This window comes from Lissotriton vulgaris, chromosome 7, assembly GCF_964263255.1.
Source record: "Lissotriton vulgaris chromosome 7, aLisVul1.2, whole genome shotgun sequence".
In the NCBI taxonomy this organism is placed as follows: Eukaryota; Metazoa; Chordata; class Amphibia; order Caudata; family Salamandridae; genus Lissotriton; species Lissotriton vulgaris.
Genome location: NC_141695.1, coordinates 10054516 through 10070542, shown reverse-complemented (window position 1 = coordinate 10070542; position 16027 = coordinate 10054516). Strand labels below are relative to the sequence as shown.

Genomic DNA, 16027 nt, shown 5'->3' with positions numbered 1-16027 from the left:
TCAGGCAGAGTTTCTTCTTAGCGCAAACAGGATCTGATTTCTTAGGAGCAGGGCTCTTACTTTTATAGGACATTTCTTTTGTTCTCGCAGGCCAGGGGGGCCTTTTCCTAATCCAGTTAGTCTCTGAGCACTTTGTTTTGCAGGCTCTGGTTTCTCCTTTCACTGTGCAGGGCATGGACATCAGACGCTCCGCAGGAGGTGGAGCCAGCATTGTGATGACAAGTACAGTCAGGAGCACTCTGTTGACAGTCTTCCCTCTTCCTGGACCAGGTGCAGGGCAGAGTCATCAGTCGCTGTCCAGGGGGCGGAGCCAGCATTGTGGTGGCAGAGCACAGTCCTATTCAGAGTCAAGGGGCACTCCCACCACCCACTCTGGTGTAATCCCTCTGTTCACCACCTGTCATCCCCAGCCCTGTCACTCACAAAAACCAGACAGCAGATACACATCAGAGCAGAGGCGGGCTGAAATGGTTAGTCAAGCAAATACTAACTTTCTAAAAGTAGTATTTGCAAACACAGGATATTAAAATAAACTTTACTAAAAGAAGTATTTTATTATTCTGAGTTTAGGCATACTAAACTTGACTTTCTACCATGTTCCCTGAGCCTGCTGGGATTATAGAGTGTAATAATTCCAGCAGCCCATTCTGGCCTATGAGAACAGATAGCCTTACAATAGTGAAAAACGAAAATGGCTGTAATTCACTATTAGGACATGCCACACTCATCAGGGCTTGTCCTACCTTATGCTTACAATGCACCTGCCCTAGGGCCTCCCATAGGGGTGACTAATAAGAAGTTAAGGGAAGGTTTAGGGACTGGCAAGTAGGTGTACTTGCGCAGTTAGCATGACAGTACCAGACTGCACGCAGGTTCTGCAATGGCAGACCCTAGACATATTTTAACAGGCTGCTTCTCTGGGTGGCGCAACCAGCGCTGCAGGCCCACTAGCAGTATTGGTATTTACAAGCCCTGGCACTCCTGGTGCACTTTACTGGGGACTGACAGTAAATCCAATGAGCCAATCATGGAAATCAATTACAGGTACACTTTTCATAAGGAGAGCATATGCACTTTAGCACTGGTCAGCAGTGGTAAAGTGCCCAGAGTCATTAAACCAACAAAAACAGGTCAGAGAGAATATTGGAGGAAGGCAAAAAGTTCAGCGATGACCCTGCAGAGAGGGCCAAGTCCAACACATATGTAAAAGTTTTTCTAACCAATACTGGGCGCCCTGAGTTTTTTAATAAGCCAGAGTCTCGGTCAACAGTTTCTAGGAAAGAGTTGAGATCCATCTGCAAGGAATAGCTGGCGGATAGTAGGCTTGCAGGTAACATCGGTAAACCTACAGTAAGATCCCACCAGTTACTGCTGAGCATGTCTGGGCTACAAGCTTATTTGAAAGATATAGATGGATCTTATGATAGGACGTTGCTTTTATACCTACGCCTTGACCTTGTGCACATATGGGTTACCTTTCCTAGTACAAATGACTGGTCACGTCACCTTTGTGTATGCCCCTGTGACCATATTTCCGCTCAGTCAACAATTAATGCTGTATTGTTTTGCAATTATTACAGTGTAATTAGGAAAAGGTGGATCATTCCTATTTTAAGACAGTTTGACCTCAGACAATGTCGCCCTCCTTTTATTAAACTACAACTGTTGGCAGATAGATCACAGACTGTGCAAATTGCGAAATTTCTGAAATTAATGGTCAAAACGAGGAAAACAATAGATGGTTTTTAAATATTTTGTATTTATTTAAATTTTATATTGTTATATTTTAAGCTGTCATTTATGTGCTTTTATGGTTAATTGATTTTATACCGAATAAAGCGTATTCTGAATCTGAATCTGAAATAATGTGATTTTCAGAAATAGACATTGAAACTGAACAGAGTCCTGACCTATTTTGGGGGCAGCACCGGATGACAAATGTTGAAAGCGGCAATGAGAGTGGATTTTTATTGAAAGGTAAGTCAAGCCTTAATTTTCTATATTAATGAATGAATGAATGATGCACATTTGTAGTGCACACGGCTACTCAGCAAGAGTGTCCCGGCGCTGCTAATATCCGTCTAACAGACCAAACAGACACCCCTAACCATGGAAAAACCAAGTTTTCAGAAGTTTCTTAAAAACCGCCAGGTCAATCGTAGATCTGAGAGTAGCCGGGAGTCGGTTCCAAGCTTGAGCTCCCAGGAGTCTGAAGGCTCTTCTTCCTCCTGGCTGGGCTAGGCGTATTCTGGGGATGCAGGCCGGGCCCAGGGAGGATGACCGCCGAGTTCTGGTTGGCAAGTAGTGGCTAATTCTTTTCCTGAGATATCCAGCACCCCCCTCCTTGAAGGGCTGTGAAGAACAGTACCAGGGCTTTGAATTTTATCCTTTTACTCATGGGGAGCCTGCGCAATGCCTTCAGGGGCAGGGACACGTGTGTCCTGAGTTTGAGCATCAGAACCAGTCTGGCCGCAGCATTTTGAACCACCTGAAGGTGCTGGAGGAGATATTCTGGAAGCCTTAAGTACAACATATTGGCATAGTCCAGTCTGGAAGTAACAAGTGTGAGAAGTTGGCCTGATATGTGATGTCCACTATTCTAGTGGGCACCCTGTATCAGTCCAAACAACCCTTATGGTGAGGGTTGTAAAGTCAACCTTATAGACCAGCTATCCTAGTGGTAGCATGGACAAAAGCAGTCTTAGGCTAAACTCAAGAGGGCATGTGGAGCCAGCTGTTTTACCATATGCAATCTCTTTAATACCAAATGAAAGGACACCACACAGGTTATATATTCAAAATATATGTATTTATTTCTAAATCAATCCTCTGAACTCTTTATGAGGGCAGAGGCACAAGCGCATAACAAGTAACTCAATATAACATACAATAAGTTGCACAAATATGGAGAGGCCCTGGTGGCCCGCTAAACCATATACTAAAATAGTGGTATAAGAACCACGTCACGAACAGTTGAAGTGCCTAGGGCCTAGGGAATCGCTGGGGCTACACTGGACTAACAGTAGTTAGGAAGCAGGAGGCCCACGGGATGCGTGAGCAGGGTCTAAAGGCACACACGTGCACACATAGAAGTCAATGGGTGCGTAAAGTTAGAAAGTTAAAGATTTAGGAGTCTTCCGACTGGACTAGGAACTAACCACCTGAAACTAGGACACTAGGAGAGTTAATCTTCACAGGACAACAGCAGTACTCACGTTACCTCACCCACAGGAAGCGGGTGCATAGGTCCCAAAGTGTGTCGGGTTTCGTCGTGTAGTTCTATGGAGCCTTGGAGAAAATATGCTGCAGGCGACCAGGAGAGAAGAGTCCGGTTGGATCCAAGGGCGGATCGAGGATGAGGAGTACCTGAAAGCAGAGGGGACAGAGTCTAGGTCACTAGCCAGTGACCAGGATGGAACCAGGAAGGAACCAGGCGATGTCGGGAAGCAATCAGGTGATGTCGTGAAGCTTGTCTCTGCTGCCACGTGGACCAGGAGGTGTCGACGACGACCAGGAGCTGGGCACGGACTGTCCCACGAAGGCTCTCGCTGTTGGCGGTGTCGGCTTCCGGATTGGAGTCAGCAAGCCTTGGCAAAGACAACACACGCAGGAGTCGAAGAGGGCTTCTTACTCAGGCCAGCAAGGACTGATGGGCTTTTCCTTCGCAGGGAAGCAAGGGCCAGTCTGGAGCAACTAGACCAGCAGTGTAGATTTCGTATTTCATCGTCACAGAGGCCACTAGCCAATGGCCAAGTGACCCGACAGACGCGTCGAGCAGGAAAATGCAGAAGGGCACCACGCAGAACTCGTGAAGTGTGGGGGGCTCATCTTTGGTGCAGTTGGTGCTCGGGCTGGGGCTTCTCAATCCCCAATGCACAACTTCGAGGGTGCCTCAGAAGTTGCACGGAAAGCAATTCGCTGGCTTTCCAAGATGGCCGGTCCCACGTCTCTCGTCGCCTCTATGGGTCTCAGCTTTGCTGTGGCCGTGGATCGGGCTGTCGGATGTCTGGAAGTCCAGGTCTTGTCAGGACTCTGTGTTCGGGCTCCGGAGGGAGCAACGACAAAGCAAACAGTTGAGCGCTTGATGGTGCCTGCTTGTGCAGGGTGGTCACTCCTTGACCACAAGGGAGATTCTTCAGTCTTCTACGTCGAGTAGGATGTCGAAGGACCAGAGTTTCGTATCAGAGTTTCAGTCAGGATAAATCTAAAGTCTTGGGACTCAGCTCCTACCTATATACCAAATCTAGGGGCTGGATTACCTGCTAGGTCCCTCCTATGGGTGGGACCCAGGAAGGGGGTGGTTACATCCCTTTCCCTTTGTCCAGGGAGTGCCCAGTACCGGTTTAAACTGGACTATGCATGGGACACCTTGTGTGCCCCAGGCAGTGTCTCATTTCATTCAGCCCTCCCTGCCCCAATACACTATAGCCTGTCTGGGGTGGTGCTAGCACCTCCCTGTGACAGGAAACCTATTGTCCAAGCCTCCCTCGCTGGAAGGACTCCCAGCAGCAGGAGGTCAGATTTGTGTCTTGGCAGCAGCATTCATTTTGTGATGCTGAGGCTCTGGTTAACTTAAACCGGGATTAATGGAAGTAACATGTCTTCTCCCTCTAGAAGGGTGGAATGCTACCCCCGTCGCCAGGACTGGCGAGGGGGTAGTATTCCAAAGCGTATGACACCTTACACGACATGTTTTGATAAAGCCAAACCAGAGTTAGCATTTAACCGCGAGGTTCATAATGCACTTAAGAGTATATGGTATGACAACATCCTAGAACAGCTATAAGGACATGGTTCCGAAAGCTGCAGACAGGCTCAGCTCATGCTAGAGCACCATCTCACATAAAACCAAGCACTCTGCCTTCAGTGTTGTTAAGGCCTGCCATAGGAGTAACTTTAACTTATAGGTGTATATGTGTCTAGATATAAGGTTAGGGAAATCAAAAAGGGGGAGGAAGAGGTAGTGCTGCGTGGCACCGAGGTGGGCACGTCCTCCACATGCAAAAGTAACTATAATCAAAAGGGTCCACCTCAAGTGGTTTTTTTTAGTATGTATCCTGATGACTCTGGAATACACACACTTGATTAAAATACCCCTCACACACCAAAAGGGCCCTTGGTGTCATGCTTCATCATCGGGGTCTTCTCGCCCGGCTGCCGGACGGGGCAGTGCTACAACAAGCGACTACGCTGGAGCACCTTTTTAATTGTTGGTGCTATGTGAGTGAATTGGAGTGAGTGTCAGTGGGGTCAGGAGTGATATAAAGGTAATGTTAAAAAATACCTGGCCTAGTGATAAAAAAACTATTTAATAAACACTGTCTGGTATTGTTAAAAAAGTGAAGTCGGAAAGAGTAAGCGGAGTTATGAGCTTACTTTCCTGTGTGGGTCAACGACCCATACAGGTGCTCCAGCGTAGTCGCTTGTCGTAGCACTGCCCCGTCCGGCAGCCGGGCGGGGCAGTGCACTGAAATGTGATAGTTGCATTTGAGTGCAGTGATGCTGAGCACCGCACTGAAATGTGTTAGTTGCATTTTAGTGCGGTGATGCAGAGCACCGCACTGAAATGTGTCTAATGCCTGACGCGTGATACTTGGCAGGACTGCACGTAATGAGTACACCTCATGTGTAAACCATCAGTTCTACAGCTTTCGCCCATTCCAGCCACCCACTTGGATGTTGCCCTGTGGGTTTATCTGTCGCATCCATATATCTTTGGCATTATTTTGTGACTGGCCTCAGGCACAGAGTGCTCGTTTTCAGGTGTTTTCATACATGTACCAGCATGCACCACTAACAGGACTTAATGTAGCTTCTGTATCAGAAGGCGGTGCGAAGGATGCTTGGCACTAGTCTGGTGTGGCTGCCATGTACCACTAACAGGACTTAATGTAGCTTCAGCATCAGAGAGAGGTGGGAAGGACGCTTGGCACTAGTCTGGAGTGGCTGCCATGCACCACTAACAGGACTTAATGTAGCTTCTGTATCAGAGGGAGGTGCAAAGGACGCTTGACACTAGTCTGGTGTTGGTGCCATGTACCACTAACAGGACTTAATATAGCTTCTGTATCAGAGGGAGGTGCGAAGGACTCTTGGCACTAGTCTGGTATTGCTGCCATGCACCACTAACCTCATGTGTATACCATCAGTTCTACAGCCTTCGCCCATTCCAGCCACCCACTTGGATGTTGCCCTGTGGGTTTATTCGTCGCATCCATATATCTATGGCATTATCTTGTGACTGTCCTCAGGCACAGAGTGCTCGTTTTCAGGTGTTTTCATACATGTACCAGCATGCACTACTAACAGGACTTAATGTAGCTTCTGTATCAGAGGGAGGTGCGAAGGACGCTTGGCACTAGTCTGGTATGGCTGCCATGCACCACTAACAGGACTTAATGTAGCTTCTGTATCAGAGGGAGGTGCGAAGGACGCTTGGCACTAGTCTGGAGTGGCTGCCATGCACCACTAACAGGACTTAATGTAGCTTCAGCATCAGAGAGAGGTGGGAAGGACGCTTGGCACTAGTCTGGAGTGGCTGCCATGCACCACTAACAGGACTTAATGTAGCTTCTGTATCAGAGGGAGGTGCGAAGGACGCTTGGCACTAGTCTGGTATGGCTGCCATGCACCACTAACAGGACTTAATGTAGCTTCTGTATCAGAGGGAGGTGCGAAGGATGCTTGGCACTAGTCTGGTATGGCTACCATGCATCACTAACAGGACTTAATATAGCTTCTGTATCAGAGGGAGGTGCGAAGGGCGCTTGCCACTAGTCTGGAGTGGCTGCCATGCACCACTAACAGGACTTAATGTAGCTTCTGTATCAGAGGGAGGTGCGAAGAACGCTTGCCACTAGTCTGGAGTGGCTGCCATGCACCACTAACAGGACTTAATGTAGCTTCTGTATCAGAGGGAGGTGCGAAGGACGCTTGGCACTAGTCTGGTATGGCTGCCATGCACCACTAACAGGACTTAATGTAGCTTCTGTATCAGAGAGAGGTGGGAAGGAGGCTTGGCACTAGTCTGGAGTGGCTGCCATGCACCACTAACAGGACTTAATGTAGCTTCTGTATCAGAGAGAGGTGGGAAGGAGGCTTGGCACTAGTCTGGAGTGGCTGCCATGCACCACTAACAGGACTTAATGTAGCTTCTGTATCAGAGAGAGGTGGGAAGGACGCTTTGCACTAGTCTGGTGTGGCTGCCATGCACCACTAACAGGACTTAATGTAGCTTCTGTATCAGAGGGAGGTGCGAAGAACGCTTGCCACTAGTCTGGAGTGGCTGCCATGCACCACTAACAGGACTTAATGTAGCTTCTGTATCAGAGGGAGGTGCGAAGGACGCTTGGCACTAGTCTGGAGTGGCTGCCATGTACCACTAACAGGACTTAATGTAGGTTCTGTATCAGAGGGAGGTGCGAAGGACGCTTGCCACTAGTCTGGAGTGGCTGCCATGCACCACTAACAGGACTTAATGTAGCTTCTGTATCAGAGGGAGGTGCGAAGAACGCTTGCCACTAGTCTGGAGTGGCTGCCATGCACCACTAACAGGACTTAATGTAGCTTCTGTATCAGAGGGAGGTGCGAAGGACGCTTGGCACTAGTCTGGTATGGCTGCCATGCACCACTAACAGGACTTAATGTAGCTTCTGTATCAGAGAGAGGTGGGAAGGAGGCTTGGCACTAGTCTGGAGTGGCTGCCATGCACCACTAACAGGACTTAATGTAGCTTCTGTATCAGAGAGAGGTGGGAAGGAGGCTTGGCACTAGTCTGGAGTGGCTGCCATGCACCACTAACAGGACTTAATGTAGCTTCTGTATCAGAGAGAGGTGGGAAGGACGCTTTGCACTAGTCTGGTGTGGCTGCCATGCACCACTAACAGGACTTAATGTAGCTTCTGTATCAGAGGGAGGTGCGAAGGACGCTTGGCACTAGTCTGGTATGGCTGCCATGCACCACTAACTGGACTTAATGTAGCTTCTGTATCAGAGGGAGGTGCGAAGGACGCTTTGCACTAGTCTGGTGTGGCTGCCATGCACCACTAACAGGACTTAATGTAGCTTCTGTATCAGAGGGAGGTGCGAAGGATGGTCAGTACTAGTCTGGTATGGCTGCCATGCACCACTAACAGGATTTAATGTAGCTTCTGTATCAGAGGGAGGTGCGAAGGACGCTTGGCACTAGTCTGGTGTGGCTGCCATGCACCACTAACAGCACTTAATGTAGCTTCTGTATCAGAGGGAGGTGCGAAGGACGCTTGGCACTAGTCTGGTGTGGCTGCCATGCACCACTAACAGGACTTAATGTAGCTTCTGTATCAGAGGGAGGTGCGAAGGATGGTCGGCACTAGTCTGGTATGGCTGCCATGCACCACTAACAGGACTTAATGTAGCTTCTGTATCAGAGGGAGGTGCGAAGGACGCTTGGCACTAGTCTGGTGTGGCTGCCATGCACCACTAACAGGACTTAATGTAGCTTCTGTATCAGAGGGAGGTGCGAAGGACGCGTGTGCACTAGTCTGGAGTGGCTGCCATGCACCACTAACAGGACTTAATGTAGCTTCTGTATCAGAGGGAGGTGTGAAGGACGCTCGGCACTAGTCTGGAGTGGCTGCCATGCACCACTAACAGGACTTAATGTAGCTTCTGTATCAGAGGGAGGTGGGAAGGATGGTCGGCACTAGTCTGGAGTGTCTGCCATGCACCACTAACAGGACTTAATGTAGCTTCTGTATCAGAGGGAGGTGTGAAGGACGCTCGGCACTAGTCTGGTGTGGCTGCCATGTACCACTAACAGGACTTAATGTAGCCTCTGTATCAGAGGGAGGTGCGAAGGACGCTTGGCACTAGTCTGGAGTGGCTGCCATGCACCACTAACAGGACTTAATGTAGCTTCTGTATCAGAGGGAGGTGCGAAGGATGGTCGGCACTAGTCTGGAGTGGCTGCCATGCCCCACTAACAGGACTTAATGTAGTTTCTGTATCAGAAGGCGGTGCGAAGGACGCTTGGCACTAGTCTGGAGTGGCTGGTATGCACCACTAACAGGACTTAATGTAGCTTCTGTATCAGAGGGAGGTGCGAGGGATGGTCGGCACTAGTCTGGTGTAGCTGCCATGTACCACTAACAGGACTTAATGTAGCTTCTGTATCAGAGGGAGGTGCGAAGGACGCTTGGCACTAGTCCTGTGTGGCTGCCATGCACCACTAACAGGACTTAATGTAGCTTCTGTATCAGAGGGAGGTGCGAAGGACGCTTGGCACTAGTCTGGAGTGGCTGCCTAGCACCACTAACAGGACTTAATGTAGCTTCTGTATCAGAGGGAGGCGCGAAGGACGCTTGGCACTAGTCTGGTGTGGCTGCCATGCACCACTAACAGGACTTAATGTAGCTTCTGTATCAGAGGGAGGTGCGAAGGATGGTCGGCACTAGTCTGGAGTGGCTGCCATGCCCCACTAACAGGACTTAATGTAGTTTCTGTATCAGAAGGCGGTGCAAAGGACGCTTGGCACTAGTCTGGAGTGGCTGGTATGCACCACTAACAGGACTTAATGTAGCTTCTGTATCAGAGGGAGGTGCGAGGGATGGTCGGCACTAGTCTGGTGTAGCTGCCATGTACCACTAACAGGACTTAATGTAGCTTCTGTATCAGAGGGAGGTGCGAAGGACGCTTGGTACTAGTCTGGAGTGGCTGCCATGCACCACTAACAGGACTTAATGTAGCTTCTGTATCAGAGGGAGGTGCGAGGGATGGTCGGCACTAGTCTGGTGTGGCTGCCATGTACCACTAACAGGACTTAATGTAGCTTCTGTAACAGAGGGAGGTGCGAAGGACGCTTGGCACTAGTCTGGAGTGGCTGCCATGCACCACTAACAGGACTTAATGTAGCTTCTGTATCAGAGGGAGGTGGGAAGGATGGTCGGCACTAGTCTGGAGTGGCTGCCATGCACCACTAACAGGACTTAATGTAGCTTCTGTATCAGAGGGAGGTGCGAAGGACGCTTGGCACTAGTCTGGTGTGGCTGCCATGCACCACTAACAGGACTTAATGTAGCTTCTGTATCAGAGGGAGGTGCGAAGGATGGTCGGCACTAGTCTGGAGTGGCTGCCATGCCCCACTAACAGGACTTAATGTAGTTTCTGTATCAGAGGGAGGTGCGAAGGATGGTCGGCACTAGTCTGGAGTCGCTGCCATGCACCACTAACAGGACTTAATGTAGCTTCTGTATCAGAGGGAGGTGCGAAGGACGCTTGGCACTAGTCTGGTGTGGCTGCCATGCACCACTAACAGGACTTAATGTAGCTTCTGTATCAGAGGGAGGTGCGAAGGATGGTCGGCACTAGTCTGGAGTGGCTGCCATGCCCCACTAACAGGACTTAATGCAGCTTCTGTATCAGAGGGAGAGTCGCGAAGGATGGTCGGCACTAGTCTGGAGTGGCTGCCATGCCCCACTAACAGGACTTAATGTAGCTTCTGTATCAGAGGGAGGTGCGAAGGATGGTCGGCACTAGTCTGGAGTCGCTGCCATGCACCACTAACAGGACTTAATGTAGCTTCTGTATCAGAGGGACGTGTGAAGGACGCTTGGCACTAGTCTGGAGTGACTGCCATGCACCACTAACAGGACTTAATGTAGGTTCTGTATCAGAGGGAGGTGCAAAGGATGGTCGGCACTAGTCTGGTGTGGCTGCCATGCACTACTAACAGGACTTAATGTAGCTTCTGTATCAGAGGGAGGTGCGAAGGACGCTTGGCACTAGTCTGGTATGGCTGCCATGATGTACCACTAACAGGACTTAATGTAGCTTCTGTATCGGAGGGAGGTGCGAAGGACGCTTGGCACTAGTCTAGAGTGGCTGCCATGCACCACTAACAGGACTTAATGTAGCTTCTGTATCAGAGGGAGGTGCAAAGGATGCTTGGCACTAGTCTAGAGTGGCTGCCATGCACCACTAACAGGACTTAATGTAGCTTCTGTATCGGAGGGAGGTGCGAAGGACGCTTGGCACTAGTCTGGAGTGCCTGCCATGCACCACTAACAGGACTTAATGTAGCTTCTGTATCAGAGGGAGGTGCGAAGGACGCGTGGCACTAGTCTGGTATGGCTGCCATGCACCACTAACAGGACTTAATGTAGCTTCTGTATCAGAGGGAGGTGCGAAGGACGCTTGGCACTAGTCCTGTGTGGCTGCCATGCACCACTAACAGGACTTAATGTAGCTTCTGTATCAGAGGGAGGTGCGAAGGACGCTTGGCACTAGTCTGGAGTGGCTGCCTAGCCCCACTAACAGGACTTAATGTAGCTTCTGTATTAGAGGGAGGTGCGAAGGACGCTCGGCACTAGTCTGGTGTGTCTGCTGCTCTTTACAGCTTCATTAGTGTGCCCTAGCTTTTCTTTGGTCTGGGAGACTGAGCGTGGCGTCCCTGTCTTGGTTGTGTATGCGGAGACAGCTATGGTCAAGTGCTGGAATGCACAGTCGACACTCCCTGGAGGCAGAATGTTGTACAGGGCTCCCTCCTCCTGTGAATGAGTTCAGAGACAAAGCTATGTAAGTGACAACTAACATATGGGCATGTTGTGACATCAGAATGTGCCTTAATAAGAGACTATTCTATTCCTGTTCACAGAGAGATACAAAACCCAATCTACTACGAATTCATAATTAGGGCTCCTGGTTTTATGGTATTTCCTTTTTTTCGTTTAACATTTCTGCAAACACAATGTACCGCACCCCAATCTACCCCACTCAACCTACTTCAATCTATCCTACTCTAGTTCACTTCATCCAATCTACCTCACTCTTGTCTATCCCTCTCTAATCTACCCCAATCTATCCCACTCTAATTTATCCAAATCTCCCAGTTTCCAATTTAGCCCACTACAATGTACCCCACTCCTAACGACCTGATTTACAGCACTGCAATCTACTCAACTCCAATCTGTCCGACTATACCTCAATTTGCCCTACTCCACACCACCCCAGTGTACCCCTCCCCAATCTACCTCAATTTTCCAATTCCAATCTACTCCACTGCAGTTTGCCCACTCCGTTGTTCCCCAATCTGCCCCATTCCAATCTACTCCACTCCAATCTAACTCATGCCAATCTCTCCCACCCCAATCTACCCCACCCAATCTACCTCAGTCTACCTCACTCCAATCTGTCCCACTCCAGTTTACCTCATAACCTACTACAATCTAACCCACTACAATCTATCCCAATCTACCCCACTACAATCTACCCCAATCTTCACTACCCCAAATACCCCACTTATTCTAATTCACTCCAACCACTCCGGTCTACTCAAATCTACCTCAACCTATCCCGCTCCAATGTACCCCAATCTATCCCACCCCAATCTACACACCCAATCTACCCAATCCCAATCTACTTCACCCAGCCTACCCCAATCTACCCCACTCCAATCCATCCTACTCAAGTCTTCCCCAGTCTACCATATTCAAATCTACCCCAGTCTTGCCAAATCTACCCCACTTCAATCTACCCCACCCAGTTTAATCCAGTCCACCCCATCTAACTCACGCCAATCTACATCAATCTACCCTGCTCTAATCCATCCTAAGCTACAACGTACCAATTTACACAACCCAAAGCTATCCCACTTTAATTTACCCCAATATACCTCAATCCAATACACCCCAATCTACCCCACCCAATCTACCCCACTTCGGTCTCCCATCTACCCCACTACACTCTACCCCACTCTAATCTACCCCACACTGTAGAAATATACCTTTTTAGGGGTACACTGGTGCAGGGTCACCCTTTTGTCCACGGGTTTAAAAACCAACAAAGTAAAGATCAGCACTGGAGTTGGGATTAAATAACAAGTTTATTAATCACTCATGAGTGGGACCACGTCCACACAGCACTCTCAAGTGCTGCCTGAGGTAGTACATTGATGTCACAGAATGCAAACCTTATATTCAACTTTTTCTGCACTGGTAAGCCTGTGGATAAAAATAGATGGTACATGCCTACACAGGAATAGTTACCGACAAACATGGGCAGATGTGAGATCACTTAGTCAGCAAAGTGGGAGTGGGAGGAGGAGTGCTTATGGCAGCAGTAAATGATTGACAGTTGAGTCTGAGACCAGGTGTTCTGGCAGCTACAAACTCTTAGCATACACATTGTTTTTAGCTGAGTCAGGAAGTCAACTAAATTAGACAGCACAGGAAGGGAAAAAGACGAGCAACAGACCTTAGGCCCAAAATTACAAACCCGTACCTGCTCCCTGCCCTTTGTCCTAAAAATGCCCCATTCCTTAAATACTCCCTCAAACCCAGCCCTTGAAGCTACCCCACCCCCCTCTTCCTTCCCCAAGCCCTAAAAACGGGCCCCTCCTTCAAAGTACCCTGACCCCCTCTACGAGCCCTAAAAACTTGCCCCTTCCTTAAAAGTACCCCGTCCCTAAAAACTTGTCACTGACCACCCCCCTTTACGAAAGCGACTCCAGACCCAGCCCCAGCTTCACTTACCTATCTGTTTCTGCTTCCCATTCCACAGCTCCTGTTCCTAGTCCCCATCCTGAACACTAGAGCTCATTTGCCTTAACCACGCATATGTGTTGTTTAGGCAAATGTGTTTGTCGAGCAAGCTTGGTTACGCTTGCGGGCTTCTGGAACGTGTGGCTCTGGCCGCGTAATTCTGGATGTTTCCCTTTCCCAACACTGTAAGTTGTCACCAGCCCCGAATGTTCAGTCTGCACATATCGTATGCCGGACATATTTTGCTGGTAGCCAGGAATCAAGCCTGTCATCTGTTTGTGTCTAATGGTCAGACTAACTATCCCTTCCGATTGGGGTCTAATGAGTTATGCTTACTCTTACGCATCATCAAATCGTGCAAGAGTGGAAATCCGTTGTGTGTTCAGATCTTTTATTTTGGCGTGGCCAAGACACGTTTGTTGCACAGTTTTGTGCCGGAAAATAATTTACTGTGGTATTAGGCAGGCTCTAAATACGGCCTCCTTTCCCTGAACCTGCCAATCTTGAGTCCCCCAGATAGACTTAACATCTATTGTGTCCCTCCAAAAGTCAAACCCTTGTACAGAGAGCTAGGAAAGGAAAGAAGCATAGTTAACCAGTTTAGTGTCTGCTAACATATTTTTCTTGGTAGGGGACGGTGCAAGCCTACAATAGAAAGAGGCTGGGTCAGAGATGTCCTACCCAGAAAAATAATCAAACTTCTGTGCAAATGCTTTTGAACTAACCTGTGGTGGTTTAGGATTATATTCCCAATGTGTAAAGTTAAAAACGTCACGAGGAATACTACATTGGTGTAGAAAATGATGACTGATGTTGAAAACAAAACATCTCATCTTAGTGTGGTAGCCTTAATGAAATAATAGCAATCAGCACATATGATAGAGAAAATTTAATATAGATGACAAGATAATACAAATACGTGCAGCACGGAGACAGACAGTATATCCACTGAGTGTCCAAAGATGTGACATTTCTGACAGCTTTTATCAATCAATCAATCAATCAATCAGTGACACTTGTAGAGCGCGCTACCTACCCGTAGGGTCTCAAGGCGCTGGGGGGGGGGGGTGCCGCTACTGCTCGAACAGCCAGGTCTTCAGCTTCTTCCTGAAGGAGAGGTGGTCTTGGGTCAGGCGCAGGTCGGACGGGAGGGAGTTCCAGGTCTTGGCGGCCAGGTAGGAGAAGGACCTTCCTCCTGTAGTTGCTCTTCGGATGCGGGGGACGGCGGCGAGGGCGTGGTTGGCTGATCGGAGGTGGCGTTTGGGAGCGTAGAAGTTGACTCGGCTGTTGAGGTAGCTCGGGCCTTGGTCGTGTAGGGCTTTGTGTGCGTGGGTGAGGAGGCGGAAGGTGATTCTCTTGTTGATGGGGAGCCAGTGAAGGTCTCTCAGATGTCCGGAGATGTGGCTGGATCGTGGGATGTCGAGGATGAGTCTGGCTGAGGCGTTTTGGATCCGCTGGAGTCTCTTCTGGAGCTTGGCGGTGGTCCCGGCGTAGAGGGCGTTGCCGTAGTCCAGTCGGCTGGTGACGAGGGCCTGGGTGACGGTCTTCCTGGTCTCTGTGGGGATCCACCAGAAGATCTTCCGTAGCATGCGTAGGATGTTGAAGCACGCCGAGGAGACGCTGTTGACTTGCCTGGTCATGGAGAGGGAGGAGTCCAGGATGAAGCCCAGGTTACGTGCATGGTCTGTCGGTTTGGGTGCGGTGCCCAGGGCGGGAGGCCACCAGGAGTCGTCCCAGGCGGAGGGAGAGGAGCCCAGGATGAGGACCTCCGTCTTGTCCGAGTTCAGTTTCAGGCGGCTGGTCGTCATCCACTCGGCTACCTCTTTCATCCCTTCGTGTAGGTTGGCTCTGGCGGCGGCGGGGTTGTTGGTCAGGGAGACACAAACCACAAGAGGATGCAGCATCATAATGCACGTAACACAAATTAAGCATGGGCTGCTTGACCAATTAGCACACGCTTAAGCTGCACTTTACCATTTACGGTCCGAAATATACTGTTGCTGACCATGTGTCTCAAGTAGGCAGCTTCTGGGACTTTCCACTGTAATGCAATGTATCAGCCTTGGTACTTTTACATGCAACAATATGCAAAATCCAGCACGTACCATAAATATTTCTAAATGTGATATGCTGCAATACTTTGTGGCTAAGCTAGCATCTTCTTATGTTCTCGTATCTTTCTTGCGCATGCCTTGTATTACAAAAGCAGTTTTACTGTAGCACAATGGAAAAGTACAAGCATTTTGTGCGGTGATTCTTATGTACACTTAACAGGGCCTAAAGCTTCATGCATAAGGTACCATATAAGAAAGATGGCATCAAAATAGTTAGCTGTCCCATCTTATAACTCATCAGAAGAAAACAAAGTTGAATGCTCTAGATCATCGAGCATTTCATACACTGTATCAATGCCCCAATCCTCAGAAACAGTGATAGGGGTCATTTAATGACTTTTTAAATAAATGTGTAATTTGCAAAAGTTCAGTGGGACTATACACATCAAATGATAC

General features: G+C 49.0%; 2 protein-coding genes across 3 annotated transcripts in view; both read left to right on the top strand.

The window, feature by feature from the left end:
* LOC147700498 (uncharacterized) overlaps positions 1-16027 on the top strand; it is a 273165-nt gene that overhangs the window by 7630 nt on the left and 249508 nt on the right. Inside the window, exon 1 of one of the 2 annotated variants that reach the window (XM_086929650.1) lies at positions 1878-1977. The exons of the other annotated variant lie outside the window; for it this stretch is intronic. The gene's annotated coding sequence lies outside the window, so the exon portion shown is untranslated. Of the gene's footprint in view, positions 1-1877; positions 1978-16027 lie in introns of those variants that run through there. 2 annotated transcript variants of the gene reach the window in all.
* Positions 1-16027, top strand: part of LOC147700499 (uncharacterized) — a 154125-nt gene that overhangs the window by 104281 nt on the left and 33817 nt on the right. The window lies entirely within an intron of this gene.